General features: G+C 37.9%; 1 long non-coding RNA gene across 1 annotated transcript in view; it reads left to right on the top strand.

The window, feature by feature from the left end:
- The first annotated feature begins 5,072 nt into the window (after positions 1 to 5,072).
- Positions 5,073 to 16,669, top strand: part of LOC104510365 — a 15,999-nt gene continuing 4,402 nt past the window's right edge. Inside the window, exons 1-2 of the long non-coding RNA XR_727900.1 lie at positions 5,073 to 5,111; positions 5,985 to 6,098. This is a non-coding gene — a long non-coding RNA (uncharacterized LOC104510365). The remainder of the gene's footprint in view (positions 5,112 to 5,984; positions 6,099 to 16,669) is intronic.

Raw genomic sequence — 16,669 nt, 5'->3', positions numbered from 1 at the left:
CCGACCCAGGTGCAGGACCTTGCCAAATATAAAAGCCTCTGTATAAAGCTTCTTCAGATATGAATCACACTGACCACTATAATTTTCTCATCCTCCTTATCACGGAATTTTAGTACTGTTAATTATAAATTTTTATTAGCTATTAAACAGGAAATTGAAAAGTTGGTCTGGTTTAGAGAGGAAAATAAGCTGTGGGTGAGTGGTGGCCTGCATCCAAGCACTTGGGAAGGTATCCGAGCGTACTGCATCCCTACATAGAGAGGTTTTCCTGGTCTAATGCTATGAACAAGTAGTCTGTTAGAGTCAATGGGGGATTGACAAAAGTACCACAAGCAATCAAAACACTCTGCTAAGCTCTGTCATCACAGAAGAAAGAAATTCAACACATTAGTGTCTATAATATCATATTTCTATGAATTTATTCCAAAACAAGATTATAACATATGACAAACTTTAACCCAGTGCCAGAGGGAAGATAAGAGAGACGTTCTGTGGTTTAAAATAGTTTCATCCCAGCCCTTGAACTGCAACTGCACCATGAACATTGTTGTAGAAACTGAGAAATAAAATCTGCAGGTTTTAGAAACTAGTGAGAATTGAACTACATAAAATAGAGCTATGAAAGAATCAGTCAGATGCAGGTATTTAGCTGCAGAACAGAACATATTAAATACACGTTTTCTCATTGAAGAATCCCTTTACAAAAAAAAAGATGTGAGGCTTATTTTTACCTAATAAAGGTAAAATTGAAAGAATACATTATCAGTGTGACTGTTCCTACTTCTACACTTACTTGTTATAATGTAGATAAGTGTTTTTCATTCTAAGTATTGAACAATTTATGCAGCTGAGCTAGATTTGAAGTGAAAATATATTCAGCGAGCAATAACCTGTTTAACCTTTCTCTCTGGTCTCAGCCTCTCCTGTGAGTGTTGAGCTTTGTGATCTGCTTTCTCAGCTGGGTTTCTATTAGCAGCCTTGTGTGAGTCAGTGGGGAGCAGAATCTTTTCCTAAGTGGTTGGATTATTCAGCTGTATAAACAAATTCATAAATATGAGGAAGAGAACTTTGGTCCAGAGAACATCATAGAAGTCAGTGGGAGGGAACAACATGTAATTTGATAAGGTATTAGCACATAAATTGCTCCTCTTGCCTTATTGTATCCTACTTGTTGACATAAGGAAAAGTGATTATTAGGGGAAAAAGCACTTATTAATGAATAATTGGAAATCACACTGTAAAACCCCAACCTTTTATTTAAGGTGCAAAGGCACGTGTTGTACAAGTGCTGATACTGAGAGGTGTATTCAACAGAATGACCTACTTAACATGAAATGCTTCTCAAATACAGAGAATTCAAGTTTCTGCTCTGTTACACCAGTTTCATGTCCGAGCAACACACTGTTGAGTAGTGGAGTTACACTAAGGTAAAAAGCACTGCATTCATTTGGGATTTTTATTGTGAAGGTGCAGCAGAGCCAAGGGTTTTAACACTGTATGATGTTCATTTGTTAAGTTGATGATTCCATAACATTTTAAGGACGTTTGACTTCTGTGTGAGGCTTACATCCAAACTGTAATGTTGTTTGTCCAATTAATGTTGCATTACCTCCCTGGAATTTGTATTTGCTGTGCATATGATCTTTTATACACACACATGTGCACATACAGGCATACTTAGGGCATCCTTGAATGCTATATCAAGGCACTTCATGATAAAATTTAAATGACTATGTATGAAAAAAATATCAAACAGACAAATGATGGAGATAATTAAAATCACTGGCTTTTTCTGTCCTGTTAGGAGGCTTCCTCCTAATTCAGTGCTGATAGTTAACAAGCCTGTTAAACAGCACCTCTGTTGTAGTCTTGTGAAAATGATGGCCTCTGTGAGAGTGATCAAGACACATAGCATAGACCGAGCATATAGAACGCACATCCTTCTTAGTGCTGCTCTCCAAGATGGCTTTAACTGCGTGGTACTCAACCAGAATGACTTCCCGACTTCCATGGTAACTAAGCTCTTTTCTGAAGGAATGGGTGCTGTGAGGCACTTGCCAAGTCTGCCCTGTTTATCTGTTCGTAAACTTGATGTCATTGGCTTCACGCCTCAGTTTGAAAAAATCAGAAACGAAGCAATGGTGGGTATCTGGCTAACCTTTGTGTTTCTTGGAAGTATCCTAGTGACATCTGAATCTTTCCTGTGGCCTCTGCATTAGTGCTATGCAAATAAGCACACTGAAATATCTCAACAATTATTTTTGTCTTTCTTTCTAAGTTAGAAGCATTTTTTTAAAACACCAAACATAGGTGAAACAAACAGCAATAGGAAATTTTTCCTATAAATAAAAAGCCCTGAGAAGTCAAAAGACAGCATTGAGCTAATCTTTTCTGGATACAGGGAAGATGAAGTAACTAAAGCTGACTTCACTCATGCTCAATGATCCTTTGGCCCCAAAATACTGTCAAATCAGAAAGAAACACTGCAGAGGATAATTATGCTGTATTTTCAACTAACAGCTTTAGTTTAAATGACCATTATCTTGCTACTACTTTGATTTTATTTTAAAGTGTATTTCTTTTCTTAGGTGGATTTTAGTTCCAGTCCAGATGGATGTTTTGGTTTATTTCTCCTTAACTTGAAGCTGACTGAAAGTTAGGCTAAGGAAGCTTCTGAACTGAACTGTGTAATCTTGGAGAGCTCACATGCAACTGGAAGATACGTGGGTGACTGCAACTGTAATTTGTACAAATACAGTCTGACAGGAACTCTGTGAAGTCCAGACAGACACAAAAGACCAAGAAAGCTGCACGTCACTTCTGGTCCTGGTGCAGCTAAGGATTCCGAAGTAGGAACAAATGCTGCACCGCATTTTATGCCTAAGTTGCTATGAGTCAAGTTGGTGTCACGATACTTGTAGGAAGCTTTATAAAATGCTGGAGAACAGTGTTTACTGTCTGACACGGTGAATTTGGCTTTCAGGGAATCTATATGTTTCAGTAAGTTCACATGGACGGCACTAAGTGTGTCTGTAGCTCAGCTAATTCTGAGTGAATTAAAAGTCTGAGTTCTGATGGAATTGCCTTAGAGTCGAAGCATATGCATTCAATCTATATGTCAAAACCCCCCCCCCTAATATTATCATAAATTTAAAGGTATGAAAACAAAACAAAACACTAAAACCCAGGCAATAAAACTCAGTGCATTGGGGTTCCAGTTTCACTGAGTCTTGCACAAGCAGTGTTACACATCAACTCTTATACTGAAGGTTTTGTGAGTTGGCCAAAATGATCAGTAGAGACTCAGCGTCAACAGAAGTAGTTTTCCTCTTTAACTCATCATCCACCAAGATGAACTGGAAACCCAGCTACAATGGCCTGGACATCCAGTGGAGCTGTTCTCTGGTTTTCTCCAGTCATCTGCCAGTTCACCTTTTCCAATGTTTGCACACAGAATATAATATTATAATTTGCTTTAGGATTTGCAAGGACTGTGAAGATACCCTGTCACATTACTAATCCATTTCTGAAGTGGAATGCCTTTGCCTATATAAATTTTCCAGTTCTGTCATATAAATTCACTCTATTCACTGAGATAAATATAAAATCTCAATAGACAACAAAACATTATTCACAACGGGATTCTTTTTTTAACAACTGCTTGAGACTACTGTCTAGCCTTGAGGGTTTTAGTTAGGAATTGTTGGAGGTTTCTATAACAACAGCAATAAAATGTTTTCAGTTTTTCTTCATTTTTGTTCCTATCTTCCTATTGAAGATATAGCCTACATTTAACAAAAAATATGTAAGAGTTTTTTTTCTTTTTTGAAATGATCCAGTCTCTTTAGGCCCTTTGAAAACAATTATCACACCAGTCAACTCTTGTTTGCTGTTATGTAGGAAAAGGAAATCTTTTAGAACATCATAAATCTTTCAAGTGATGGAGTGATTTTTCAAAAATTATGAACCATCACAATAGCTTTTTATTTGCTGGGAATATGGAAGAGTTGTTATTTGACTGTACACCAGGATGTATTTTTTGTTGTTTTGGACATCTGAAATCTTTATTCATACTCCGTGGAGATAACTGGAGAGAAGTGCTAATTTTAATAGTTTTATTTCCTGAAGAGGTGGAAAAAAAGAAACTGAAGTGGCAGTTTACTGTATTTTATATTTTGTTATAGCTGGATCATTTTATAACTGTGTAGTTCAGGTTGTATGATTGTTGATTTTTACTCCCAAAGAGTAATTTAGCTTTTGCTTTAAATTTAGCAAGGAGGGATGATCTGGTAGTTTAGATTATCGAGCTAATTTGTGGGAGGTCTGCAGTTCCTCACTTACCTATAAACTTTCTGGGCAATTACAGATGAGTTACATTGTCTGAAACGCTCAGCAGGCACATTGTGTTCTGACACCCTGCCGTGTTGTGTGCATTTACACTGCACGGTCCCCAGAGCATGGATGGGCTTGTGTGACGCAGCATAACACGCATACCTGTTGTTGAGGTCTTCTAGGTGATACTGCAGACCACACCGTGTGGTGGAGTCCAGGGGTGCAGGACTTGGACACTTGCTCATGCTCATTTCATCTACCACTTGCTCTCACTCTGAGGTGATACACTAGTGCCTTAATGTCTTGCAGGAGCGGCACCAACAGATTCATGATGGAAGATAACTTGTAAATTTAAGAGTTTTATAGATGTTTCCCTGTATTACTGACTTAACAATATGGTACACTTACACCCATGAAATGAATCTTTTGTTTCCCCTTTCTGGCAGTTTGAACAAGCAATACTTAATGCCATCAGTTCGTATTAATAGAGCCCCAAGGATGACGTGATCCAAGCGGCTCATTCTTTTTCACTCTGTTTTAAGCCATTTAGAAGTGCAATGTTTCCCAAAGGTCTACCTTTGGTTTCCCTATATTCTGCCCACAGGAAAAATCCTGGGATGGTAGATGATTTTTGTCTGTACTTTCGCATTATATCCCTTTTTAGTTTTAATACCATATTATGGACAGTATGCTTACTGTATGGTTTCAGTCATTATGAAACATTACCATTTCTGTTGTTTCTTCTAGGTAGTGAACAGACCCAAATATTATGGAAGAGAGTAAGTAACAGACATCTCTGCAAATGGGTTTTCCAGACACGTTGGTTGATAATAGTTACAGAAAAGGTTGCAAGTGTTTGCTCTGGGCCCTTTGTTTCTTCTGTGTGTTTTATAGCAGCATGTCTTGCTCACCATCAGATTATTATTGCAGTACCATAATTGTTGTCTGCCTAAAATTACAGCTATATTTTCTGATGGATATCAGTGAGTGCTACCCTAAGTGAGAAAAACGTATGTTTCTGTATTTTTCAAAGGGTTGTCTCTTTCTACCCTCACCTCCAGCTGGCTTTTGCAAAAGATGTTTGTGTGCAGAAAAAAAAAATATTTGGATCACAAATGCAATATAAGTGTACAAATATTTGTGTCTCCTGTTTCAGACTGCTAAGGCAGAGATGGTTAGATTAACTGTGGGGAAACAAAGATCTTACTGGTGTTTATTTTGGTAAAAGATGTGTAGTATCGCTATGTTATTACACTGGTTATTACTGAGATTTTATGCAATCCCCAAGATTTTAGCAAATTGTGATAATATCCCTGAATACTGCAAAATGTTGAATTGCATGCCACTGGCACAAAACATGTGAAGCCAGCAGGAGAAAATGGATTTATTTCTACATATTAAGTTGATAGATGTAGGTTTAAAAAGCAATATACTTGTTTCGTAGATATTGTTTCATAGGAGCCTTCCTAAACCATTTAAAGTGACTTCAAATACAGGCAGAAAGGGAGATTAATTTAAGATGTAGATTCCTGCAAATCAGTTACTTTTATGTTTGTTTCTTTTATAATCCATGGTTGATGGTTTTTAAGAGAAGAGGAAAAGGTGATTTAAAAGTGCATAGGCCTGTGTTTCAGGAAGTCTTTGTTCCTTAGATTCCATGGGATGATCTCAAGGGAGGAAGCTGACCAATTATTAAGTGTTGCAGAGGGAAGCTATATAATTCGTGAAAGCCAACGGCAACCTGGAACCTACACTTTGGCATTAAGGTTGGTAATTAATATTTCATTTTTAAATTTATAAAATATTCAAAAGATTGTACCGTGTTGTTGACCTTAGCCCTAAAACTTCCTTGGGATTGTTTTAATATTTTTTCAAAATCATGGTCAGCATTTAATGAACTGATACTTTTTTACCCTAGTTACAGATTTGGTATCTTTAACCTTCCCTAACCCTTTCTGAAGTGCTAACATCCCTTACTGTTTGCACCACCAGGCTAACAGCAGTTGGAATTTTGCTGGTGGTGCTTCTGTTCTGCTCTTCTCCCAGCTATCTTACAGATGTGACCCCATGCAGACATTGGGAGAGTGGGCAGTCGGGAAATAAAGGGCATCTTACGAGTTCACATGACTACTCTGCTGTGTGGATTACTACCTAGCTAGCTGTTTCTGAAGAGCAATTAGTTCTCCCTAGTCCCACTGTGGGATGGCAAATAAATTGAGAGGGTTTTTTTGTCTGAACACCTGTTAGCTAACAATATTTGCAGATCTGTTTCCTCGCTCTGCAAAATTCTGGCAAGTGGATCAGATATAAATTAAAATATTGAAATAAAAACTGAAATAAAAAGTCACTTAAATAGCTGTAAGATTGAAATAGTTTCATTATTTTTAATCTAATGGAGGTTATTTTGGCCTGGGCTGTACACCTAAGTACTCAGATGGGAGATGGTGCTTATTAGCAGTGCTTTAAATCTAAGTGGGCCAGCAAAACATTGAAGGAGAAGATGCAGTTACTGGAAGTTTTATATGGGTAAAATAAGATTACTATTAAAATACTATCCTGAAATAATAGGTTCTGATGAATTAGTTTTCTTTTTCAGGGGTGGGGATGGGGGAGTGGGGAATTTGGGGAAAGGTCTGGTATTTACTGAGATATTCCTTTCTGTAGTAATAGGATTCCAGACAGACATTTACACTGGTTTGCATTAACAGTGTAAATAAATTGGTGCTGCTTATTGGAGTCTAATACTCCATTTCATCTACTTCTGCTCTTGTGATACTCATTTAAAACTAAAAGAAAACAGTTGTCTTAGCGCACAGCTTGAAGACAAGGAACTCCTGCCCCTTGCCCCCAGTGGTGCAGAAGGCACAGGGCCTGTAGGCTGTGGGTGATGAAGCTGCTGAGCATCTTGCAGGATGTATTGATATAGCTTGTTTCACAAATGCTCCTCCAGTCCAGCAAGTCAAAGATGGGTCTTTTCTAGGTTTGATGGTATCTCTTTCAAACTGGAAAAGCTCTTTGAAAGCAGTAACATCTCTTTCTATACCCATCAGAAAAGGGAATGGATAGCTGTTGATGATCAATTCGGGACACAGTTTGAAATGATAGCAAAGCTGTTATCATTGATTTATTTTGGCAAAACACATCAGAATCTGAAACTGCAGCATGTTGCAGCCATTTCATTATGTTTAAGCATTACCTGGGTGACTTCTGCGGGGGTCTAGGTTGTTGCTTTCCATCCCACAGCAAGTAATGTTGTGTTGTCTTGCTGTTGGCCTTTAACGTATATGAATGAGGGTCTTTGCTGTCACAGCTTAGCTGAAAGTTCTGTGTGAACTGCAGGGCTGTGTCTTCCACATGTGGGAATTTTACCACTAGGATTTCTTTTTCTCCCTACTAGGAAGTGTAGCAGGAGTCTACATTTCCATTGACTGGAGGGAGAGTTTTGCTCAGATTCCATTTTTTCTCTCCCCGGAATTATACATACAAAATATACCTATTAGCCAATATTCCCACTAAATGTGTGCTGACACTGTAGGATCTCTTAAAAACTATGTCATGTCTGCGGTCTGTCTGTTCATCCTGATGGTGAGAAGTTTGCAGTGATTGCCATGATGAGCTTATGTAATTTTACTTGTAACTTACAGCATTTTTTGAGACCATCATTTGTGTTTGTGTCGCTTCGCTGCCAGACAGCAGCTTAGGTAATCCCGGCAGGAATTTCAAAATGCCATCTTCATGGCCAGAAGCAGAGTTTGTCAGTAGGGTGGTATGTATGGGCAAAACCTTTCCAAGTTTGATGGAAGACTTTGATTGTCTTCAGGTTCTCTGATTTCACCCTTTCTTTTCTAGCTGTGTGAATCAATTTGATCTTCTTGTACTAGGCTTAAATGCCACTCTGTCATTCAAGCAGTCGTGTTAATTTTAAGGTCACTCCTTTAGGATTTTTGCTTTTCCTTCTTTACCTTTGTTTTACCCCTTGGAAGGTGTAGGAAGAAGGAAAACTTGGTCAGCTGTTTTACATAAAGCAGCGGACACAGAACAGGTTTGACAGCATTTTACAAAGTTAACCCAGCAATACTGAAGAGGTGCTCTAATCCTGCAATAAATAACATAGTGACAAAACATAAAATGGAATATCTGTTTTTTTCTGGTCATTTTTCAGACATGCTTTGGAAAACAAACGGCAAATGTTGAGTAAAATGTAGGTGCATGAGGGTACCCATTGACTTTTGGCATAAATACTTGGTTCCCTCTATTTCTGTGTATTGACACTATATCTCACTGTGTATGTTTGTTGCCTGACTTGTCTGTCTTTGACAGTTTGTCAGTTGTGATTAGGACAAACTGGAAACTACCTATGAAGTGTGATTGCATCATAAAATCCCAGTTCATCAAAACCTAAATGTCTTGTGGAAACACGGGGAAGGATGAGCTGCCGTTGAGTCTGAGACAGGGTTGTTTGCTGGGTTGTAGTTACTGGTTCTGCAGGGGAACAGGCAATTCAGTAATACAGCCGGCTCAGCACGCCCAGCTCTGGCAGATGTCTTCTTCCTGCATTTGTGTCAGCATGCCTGAGAATCCTGAAAACCCAGTGTATCCAGTTGCGAAGAGCAGTTTAGTGAAACGGGATCATAACCCTGTCTGTGGCAAGGCACAATGTCCCTTTAATTAAATATTTTCAGTCTTCATTTCTGCAATGGAAAAAACAAGCTTTCTGTCCTCTGTCTTGAGGACCCAAAGAAGCCAACTCCTCAAATCATCATGGAGCAATTTGAATGCTACATTTGATTCCATCAGCTATTGTAGCCGATATCTGTCTAAAATCTTGACGGTATGTTCATACTGGCCATTGGTGAAGTTGTTTTGAATTTAGTTCTAATTGTAGTTCTGTTTTATCTAGGATTTTGGTTTGGTGTTACTAAATTAAGTGAAGGCTCTCTATCCTCTGTGTCCTCAGCATTTAAAAAGGAAGATATCCTGGTGCTTGTTGTTTGATTTATTTATTTTATGTTACAGTTTATTTAATCAACTTCAGCATCAGGTATCTGCTATGTTAGTAAAGTTTCTAACAGTCTCATTGGAAGTTAGAAAAAACCCTTTGGCTGCAAAGCAAGCTAAGTGAGAGATAAAGGTAGAACAGAGTCTGTTATGACTGCCCAAACCTTGTTTTTGTGAATACGTTACCCTCTCTGCTACAAATCTGATAGAGTTTAATGAACCCTAGCTCAAAGTATTTATCTTCTTCTCAATTATTAAAGACATCACCTCACAGAGGGTTATATTATAGGTGTAAAACCCCCACATTCTCTCTTGTTCTGTCTCTCCTCATTGCTCTTCTAGTGTACTTATGGGGGGCATCTTCCAGAGGAACTCAGATTGTCTTTGCTCTGCACTGAAGACTGCCTCTTGTTAAACAACTTAATCTTTCTAGAACATAAAGAATAAACTGTTAACACCACAAATCATAACTCCTTTGTAGGGAGACAGAATTCGCAGTTATAAAAACATGTTTTTGTGAAATCTGGAACAGATTGGACAATCACACTAAGCTACAGCCTTCAGCTACAGCCAAAAGGCACAGAATGCAAATGCAGTTGGTGCATTAAGGTTCTTTTATGGACGGTTCTACTCCTAACAGAGCTTTTCTGCGTATCACTTCCTTTTAGTTTATTCTAAGGGATGCCTTAAGTCATCATAAAATGGGCAGATCTGGATAATTGTTTGCAAGGAGTTTCTCCACAGTTACATATCTCTTATTCCATTAGTAAGTTCTCTGACCATGAACACGCTGGGTCAGATCAAAGGACCTGTTCGTAGTCCAATATCCACTCTTCGGTTGCTATTAATAGCAGGTATTGAAAGAAAAGTGTAAGAACAAAATGAACATGTAGCAGTAGTTCTCTGGAAATTTGCAGTTCAGGAACTTCTCAGCAGAATTGTTATCTCTGCTATTTTTTCAGGCTCTTGATGGAGACATCTTTTATTTTTGTCTGGTAGCTTTCTGAGCATGTTTTTGAACACTTGTAGACTCTGCTGCCTGCAAGTGTAGCATGAGTTCTATGCCTTAACTAGGTTTGATGGGAAGCAGCATCCCTTTTTTGAAGGTTACATCTCACAATTTTATTTGATGCTCCCTAGTTTTTGTATTATGAGAAACCGTGAACAACTGATCTCTTATGTACCTTTTCCATGCCACTCACGTCCCCCTTATCATTCTCTTTACAGGTCAATGAGTCCTAGGCTATACGTTTAGGTTTTGTAGTGAAGCTGTTCCATACCCATCATTATCTCTATCTTCTTTGTCTGTACCTTTCTCTTAACTCTGTGATGATCTTTTGGAGATTAGGGGACCAGGACTGCCACATCCTGTTCAGGATTAAGTGGGCCATGCAGTTTTCCTTCTTTGTTCTCTGAACCTTTCTGAATGAATTTTTGACCACTGTGGAGCATTAGGCTCTGATGCTTTTACAGAACTAGCTAATAAATCTGAAGGTCTTGCTCCAGAGATGCAATAGCTACAGACACAGCCTAGCACCGATTAAATGACCAAATATAGGACAGGACAAATAATAGCTTCTGCAGGCTTAACCAAGGCAGTCAAATATTCTTAGTGCAATGCTATAGAATAGTTCAAAGTGAAGATTTTTAATATTCCTTCTTTTTTAATAAGATAGAAAGTGATTCTTATTCAAGAAAACTTTTCAGTTATCAAGGTTGTTGGTAAGTTACTGTGAAATCTGCTTTTATATATATATATACAGTATACATAAAAGCAGATATATATGTACACTATATACTATAGACACTATATCTATATACTACATATAGTGTATATATATACACTATATATACTCTAAAATCTGCTATATAGGAAGCTTCATCTTCTGATGTGCTATTTTTGTCTGCTTTTGTCCATTAATTTGCAATTAATTTGCATCATGACTTTTTTAATATAGACTACCTTTTAGAGCTAAATTTGAAACAACAGAGGCTTTCTTTTCCAAAAACAAATTTCTCAGAATTTGTAACAGAGGTAGAAGTCTGTTCTTAGGGAAAAAGAAAATGATAATTTAAATGTTGTTTTAAGTGAGTTTGGCTAAATATTCAGAGCAGTCCTTCAAATAAAATTGATGTTCAGAGCCTAAGAAGGCCTGTGAAATTGTATCAGTTCACACACCGGATAAAAGAGAATGAAGCATAAACATAATGAGAGCAGCAAATAGTCACCCTAATACATTTAATGTCTGCATTTAATCATGGATGCACTTTCTTATAGCTTATTTGAAAACAAATAAAAAGAGCACAGCAGAATTCACCAATGTTTACAAATTAATTAAGCAGAGTGACACTGAAAATTTTTTGCAACCCTGAGGTTTAAAAACATTACTAACAAGAGAAAATTATTGTAGGTATATATGTGTGTCCATACATATCAGCGAGTCTCTGTGACAATAAAAATGTATAAAACACATTGTAATGTTAATTAGATGTTTCAAACTGACGAAAAGAACTGAAATTTCCTAATTAACTCCTGGAGGTATTAGATCTGCTTTTAGATTTGACAAAACAGTAGTACAGTGCTTAATGCTAAGACCTATAGCAAATGACAGTAACAATAAGACATGGTTTGCAGTGTAGCCTTTTGTGGTTGAGAGCTTGTTTAATAATTAGGATGAGGATAAAGAGGAAATGGGTAGAGATTGTACTAGTGGTAGGCGTTGAAGTGTGATGGTACTGCATGTTCTTTTGAGCAGATATCTGCTGTAGCACGTTTAGTTGGTTACCATGGTTTCCCTTCCTGCAAATTCTATTGTTGTGATACTGGGAATGAATCGAAATAAGGTTCTGCAGCATGATTTAAAAAAAAGGGTAATAATGTTAGCCATGATTATGAGTCATGTTTTCTTTATGTTTTGGGGGTTAGGGCACATTCAAGTTTATGTGGCATCAGGAGAGAATTCTTGAGGCAAAATAAATGTCAAAAATTAGTAATCCTTAGCTTAGTCGACCAGCTACATACATTGTGTCAGAAATTGATACACATGTTCTCTCTCCCTAAATTATGAAATTGCATTAACGAACTAGCCACTGACATTGTAAAAGGAGACATAACTGGTGGGCTGTTAGAGTATAACATTGCAAATGAACCTTTTGAATTTCAGAGGACAATTGCTTTGGTGGCTGAATGCTGTTTGTTTTCAGTGGGCTCTTTTGGGACGCACATGTAGTGCTCTTCCAGAACATGTGTTGATTGCCATGGGGTTACTTACACATGTAAAATTCAACATCTGCAAGAGGCTTCTTGAATTCAGAGGTTAAAACTCTGCATCTGCATTCTGCTGGAAAGCCTTGTTGTGCAGGCTGGGGACATGGGAGAGGAAAGAAGAATTGTTTGAAACAATTTTTTATGTGATAATAGTGATTTTTTTTTTTTTAATTATAAATGTATCAAAATTTGGTCATAGTTTATCCTGAATCCACAGCTGTTCTATAAGTAGTCAGGAGCTCAGCAAAACAGTAGTTGACTGCATCCCTTCACTTTACTGTGCTAACGGTATTCTGACATCATGTTGGTAGGGAAAATGATAAAGACCATTTTAAAGACTAAACTTGCCATATATTTCTCTCTGTGTATTTTTTTTACCTGATCTGCAGATGCAGTGAATGACAGTAGCAAGGGCTGAATTCAGTTTCTAGAAACCTTTCCAAAAGTTTCACAGTATTCCCAGGTCGCTAACTGGAAAACCTGGGGAACTACATATACAGACGTGTATGCACACACACCAGCTGTAAAGCTTAGCTGGGTTAAGTAGGTGTGATCATGTTTTGGAGCAATTCTATCTGTGGGATGAATATATTTCAGCCTGACCCATCTTGGCCAGTTTTCTTTATTCTGCATGAAATGGCAAAAGAGCGCTCTTTCTTCTGTGGCCAGCTGAAGCTCTCGGGCAGGGACTCTTCCTTCTCCCCTGGGCTTAGCCCGTCACACTTCCATAGGCGCAGAATTCAGGCGAGTTTCAAAAATTGGCCACTCAGGTATCCACAGCTTCTTTTAGATGAAAGAAACAGTTCATGCTTAAAGTTATTTTAATAGGCTGACACAACAGGTGTGCCAGCTAATATGCTGGGCTTTTTTTCTTTTTTCTTGTTATTTCCTTTATGAAAGCTCAAATTCTGCTGAAACCAAAGCTGTTGTTCTGTTGGCTGGGTACATCACATGAGCTAGTGTTAGCCCCAGGGGAAAGTGTGCTGATAAATTTGGAGTTTGCTTTTCTGCTCTAAAGTAAAACAATCAAACCTCTATTTAAATGATCTTCCATGTCAAAGAAGTTTCTTTTCCTACATAAAATTTCATACTAAATAATACGCTCTGTTACTCTGTCAGTAACATGGAAGTTTCCGCTCCCAGTAAAGAGCATGGCTGTTCTGCATGTCATCTGCCTTATGTAAGTGCACCTGGGCATTACTGAGGTGGCTTCGCTGAAGTATTTGGAATAATAATAAATAGCTACTAACCTTAATGAGTAATCAACTGGCTACCTAGGCCCTCCCACAGACTGGAATGCTTTTTTCCTTATGGTTCATGTCTTCTTGCTGTGTTCCTGTTCTCCTTACCTCCTCTTCCCATCTGTTGTTGTTGTCAGCTCTGTTTTCTTTTGGCTGGAGTGTCTAATTTATCTTTGGCAATTCAGTTTGCTGCAGTCTTTCTCCTGCTCGTGTTAGTTCAGCACTTCTCAGAGGAATATTCTCTGCTTTGGTGGCAGTGTGAACTTTCTGCTAACTTGTCCAAGAGCTGTCTGTGCTCAGTACATGTAGCTCCTGTTCATTTAATGCCATGTCCGTCACCTCTGACTATAGCTCCTGCTGCACCACCAAGATCTGCTGTAACCTGGTGCATAGGAGAGGCGTTGGGCTTGTGGTAAGGCACTGTGATAGACAGACATCAGAAGGTCTGGGCTCACTTCTTGGCTTCACATCTGGCACGGCTCGAGGCTTTTAGGTTTTCCCTGCCTCCTTTCTCCATTAGAGAGGGTATTTTCTTTCCCATATTGTCTCACATGCCTGTTCAGTACAAAAGCCTAGGATCTCTTAGAATTGGCCCAGGCAAACTCAAAGTTGTACCCCATCTCTCCAACTGCCCTCAGTCACAGTTCCTGAACAAGAATCTCTGTTGTACTGGGCTGGTTTTAAGGTGTATAATGTCTGTCTGGTTTGAAGATTCTAGGCAATGAGCTGGAGCTGAAGCAGTAAAAAGTCAAATTATAATGCAATCAGTTGATAATTAAATTGTGTATACGTGTATGTAGCATACATTGCACTCTCCTCCCTGTTCAAAAGGATGCATCTCTGTCTTCTGCACATTCTGCTGGAATCTGTTTTTGCTCTATTGCCTTTAGAAAATGCGAGTTGGACATACATCTTCAAGTTAGTCCTTTTGGTTGGCCTCTTCCCTTGTATGCTTTGGAAATACATATTTATAAATTTCTGTATTTGGAGAAACAACTTTTTCCTGTGCTTCATCAATAAGCAAAGAAGTCTTTCCAGTGGAGATACTATGGAAGCTTTATAAATGTGTTTTCAAAATAACACACAATAGCCTCATGTTTTTGTTTAATCTCATAATTGTTTTCATCAAAACATTTATGAATTATTCAAACACTAAAACAGCTGACAGCAATAAATGTTATCTGGCCCAGTTTTTTCTCTTCCTTCTCCCTCCTTTATCCTTGATGTAGCTCAGCTGAGTGTAGTTCCTCCTGATTTGATAGGTACTAGGAAGACAATCAATCTAATTTTTTTTTCTTTTGTAACCTGAGGTGAGTAAATGAACTCTACAGTTTCAGTAATAAATTGGGACACTTTGTCTTCCACTCCTTTATATACTGAATTAAAATATGTATATTGTCTTAGTAAGACAAAGTAAGAACAAGTTGCATTTAGTGTGAGAAAACCTGTAGAAGCAAAAAAGAAACATGACAGTCATTGTAGGAAAAGGTGCTGTAAGTGAAACAAAAATGAACTTGTTTGAGCATTATGCTATGGCAGTTCTCTTCCATAGTACGCATGATTGCAGTGAGATTTCTGTTACAGATCTGATGATGTTCTACTTCTAAATTTACCAGAAAAACAATGTCTCATATGACCTGAAATGAAAATGTTATACATAGTCAGACTAAAATTTGCATGAACAGTTTGGAGTTTGCTGAGCAGATACTGGTGGGAGTTGATACCTTAGCTTAGAAGAATTAAAACACAGTTCTGCTTTAAAGTAATACAAAAGCACTCTCGCACGAAGTCACACTGTAAAATCAACTCCTGGGTAACATTTCTTCAAAATTTTTGGTAGAAAAACATAACTATTTGCTTAATGTGAAACGGTGAAAGTGATTTTTCTGCTAGTAACATTTCCAGAAGGTGTTTATTCCAGGCATGTTTACATAGGTTTCCAAATACTGCTTTTATTTAAAGAGAAGATACCTGGTTTTTACTACTTTCCCATGTGTATATAGACTTGAAATGTGTCTTAATCACAAACCACAGTGACTCTTTTCCCAGGAAGTATGGAGGTTTCATCAGGTAGAAAAAGCAGTAAAATATTGACCAAAACATTGGTGTCGATTCTGATTCAATCATCAAATCAATTCCAGGGAATTAAATCAAGTTTAAATGGAATAGGACCTGCAAGCACCGTACTGAGAAGAGTTAACATCTGTACAGGAGCTTCTTTTCAGAACCAAACAGATTATTTTCAAATGATCTATCACTGATCAAGAACATTAAGAATGATCTTAAGTGATCTTACTGCATATTAATAGCGTACATCGTCCTTGATCGGCTGACATTTGTGAAAATCAGCTGTTAAAAGTTGAAAAATTGTAAGTTAAAAGCTGTTAAAAGTAAAATTAGACATTGAGACAAAAGAGAACTTTTCTTATTATTTTGTTAGATTTATTTGTGAAAACACCATCACAGGTACCAAGGGCTGATAACACTTTCAGTCTTCATCGTTTCCAGCAGCTGTTACCTACTGCCAATGCCTTAGAGCAGTTGTCTCTCACTTACCTTGTCCCTGACAGCACTCATGATCCCCTGGAAAGTGGCAAGTTCCACAATTCCCTGGCCATCCTCATAAATGTTATTGCCAATAAATAATCATAAAAAATAAAAAATATTTTTAAAATAAAGAAGAGCTTCCCTCAGGAGTTGGAGGCCTTCAGGGATGACTGTGTGAAAGAGGTTTTGGCAGCAGGCAAGACTTATGTTTCTTTGACAAGGAAATGATCCAGAAGAGGATCTGTGGAATAATTTGTTTTCTTTCACATGAACATAGCATGAT

Source organism: Eurypyga helias, unplaced genomic scaffold (assembly GCF_000690775.1).
Source record: "Eurypyga helias isolate BGI_N326 unplaced genomic scaffold, ASM69077v1 scaffold5695, whole genome shotgun sequence".
Lineage (NCBI taxonomy): Eukaryota > Metazoa > Chordata > Aves > Eurypygiformes > Eurypygidae > Eurypyga > Eurypyga helias.
Note: the sequence above shows the minus strand (reverse complement) of the source record. Positions and strands in the feature narration are given on the sequence as shown.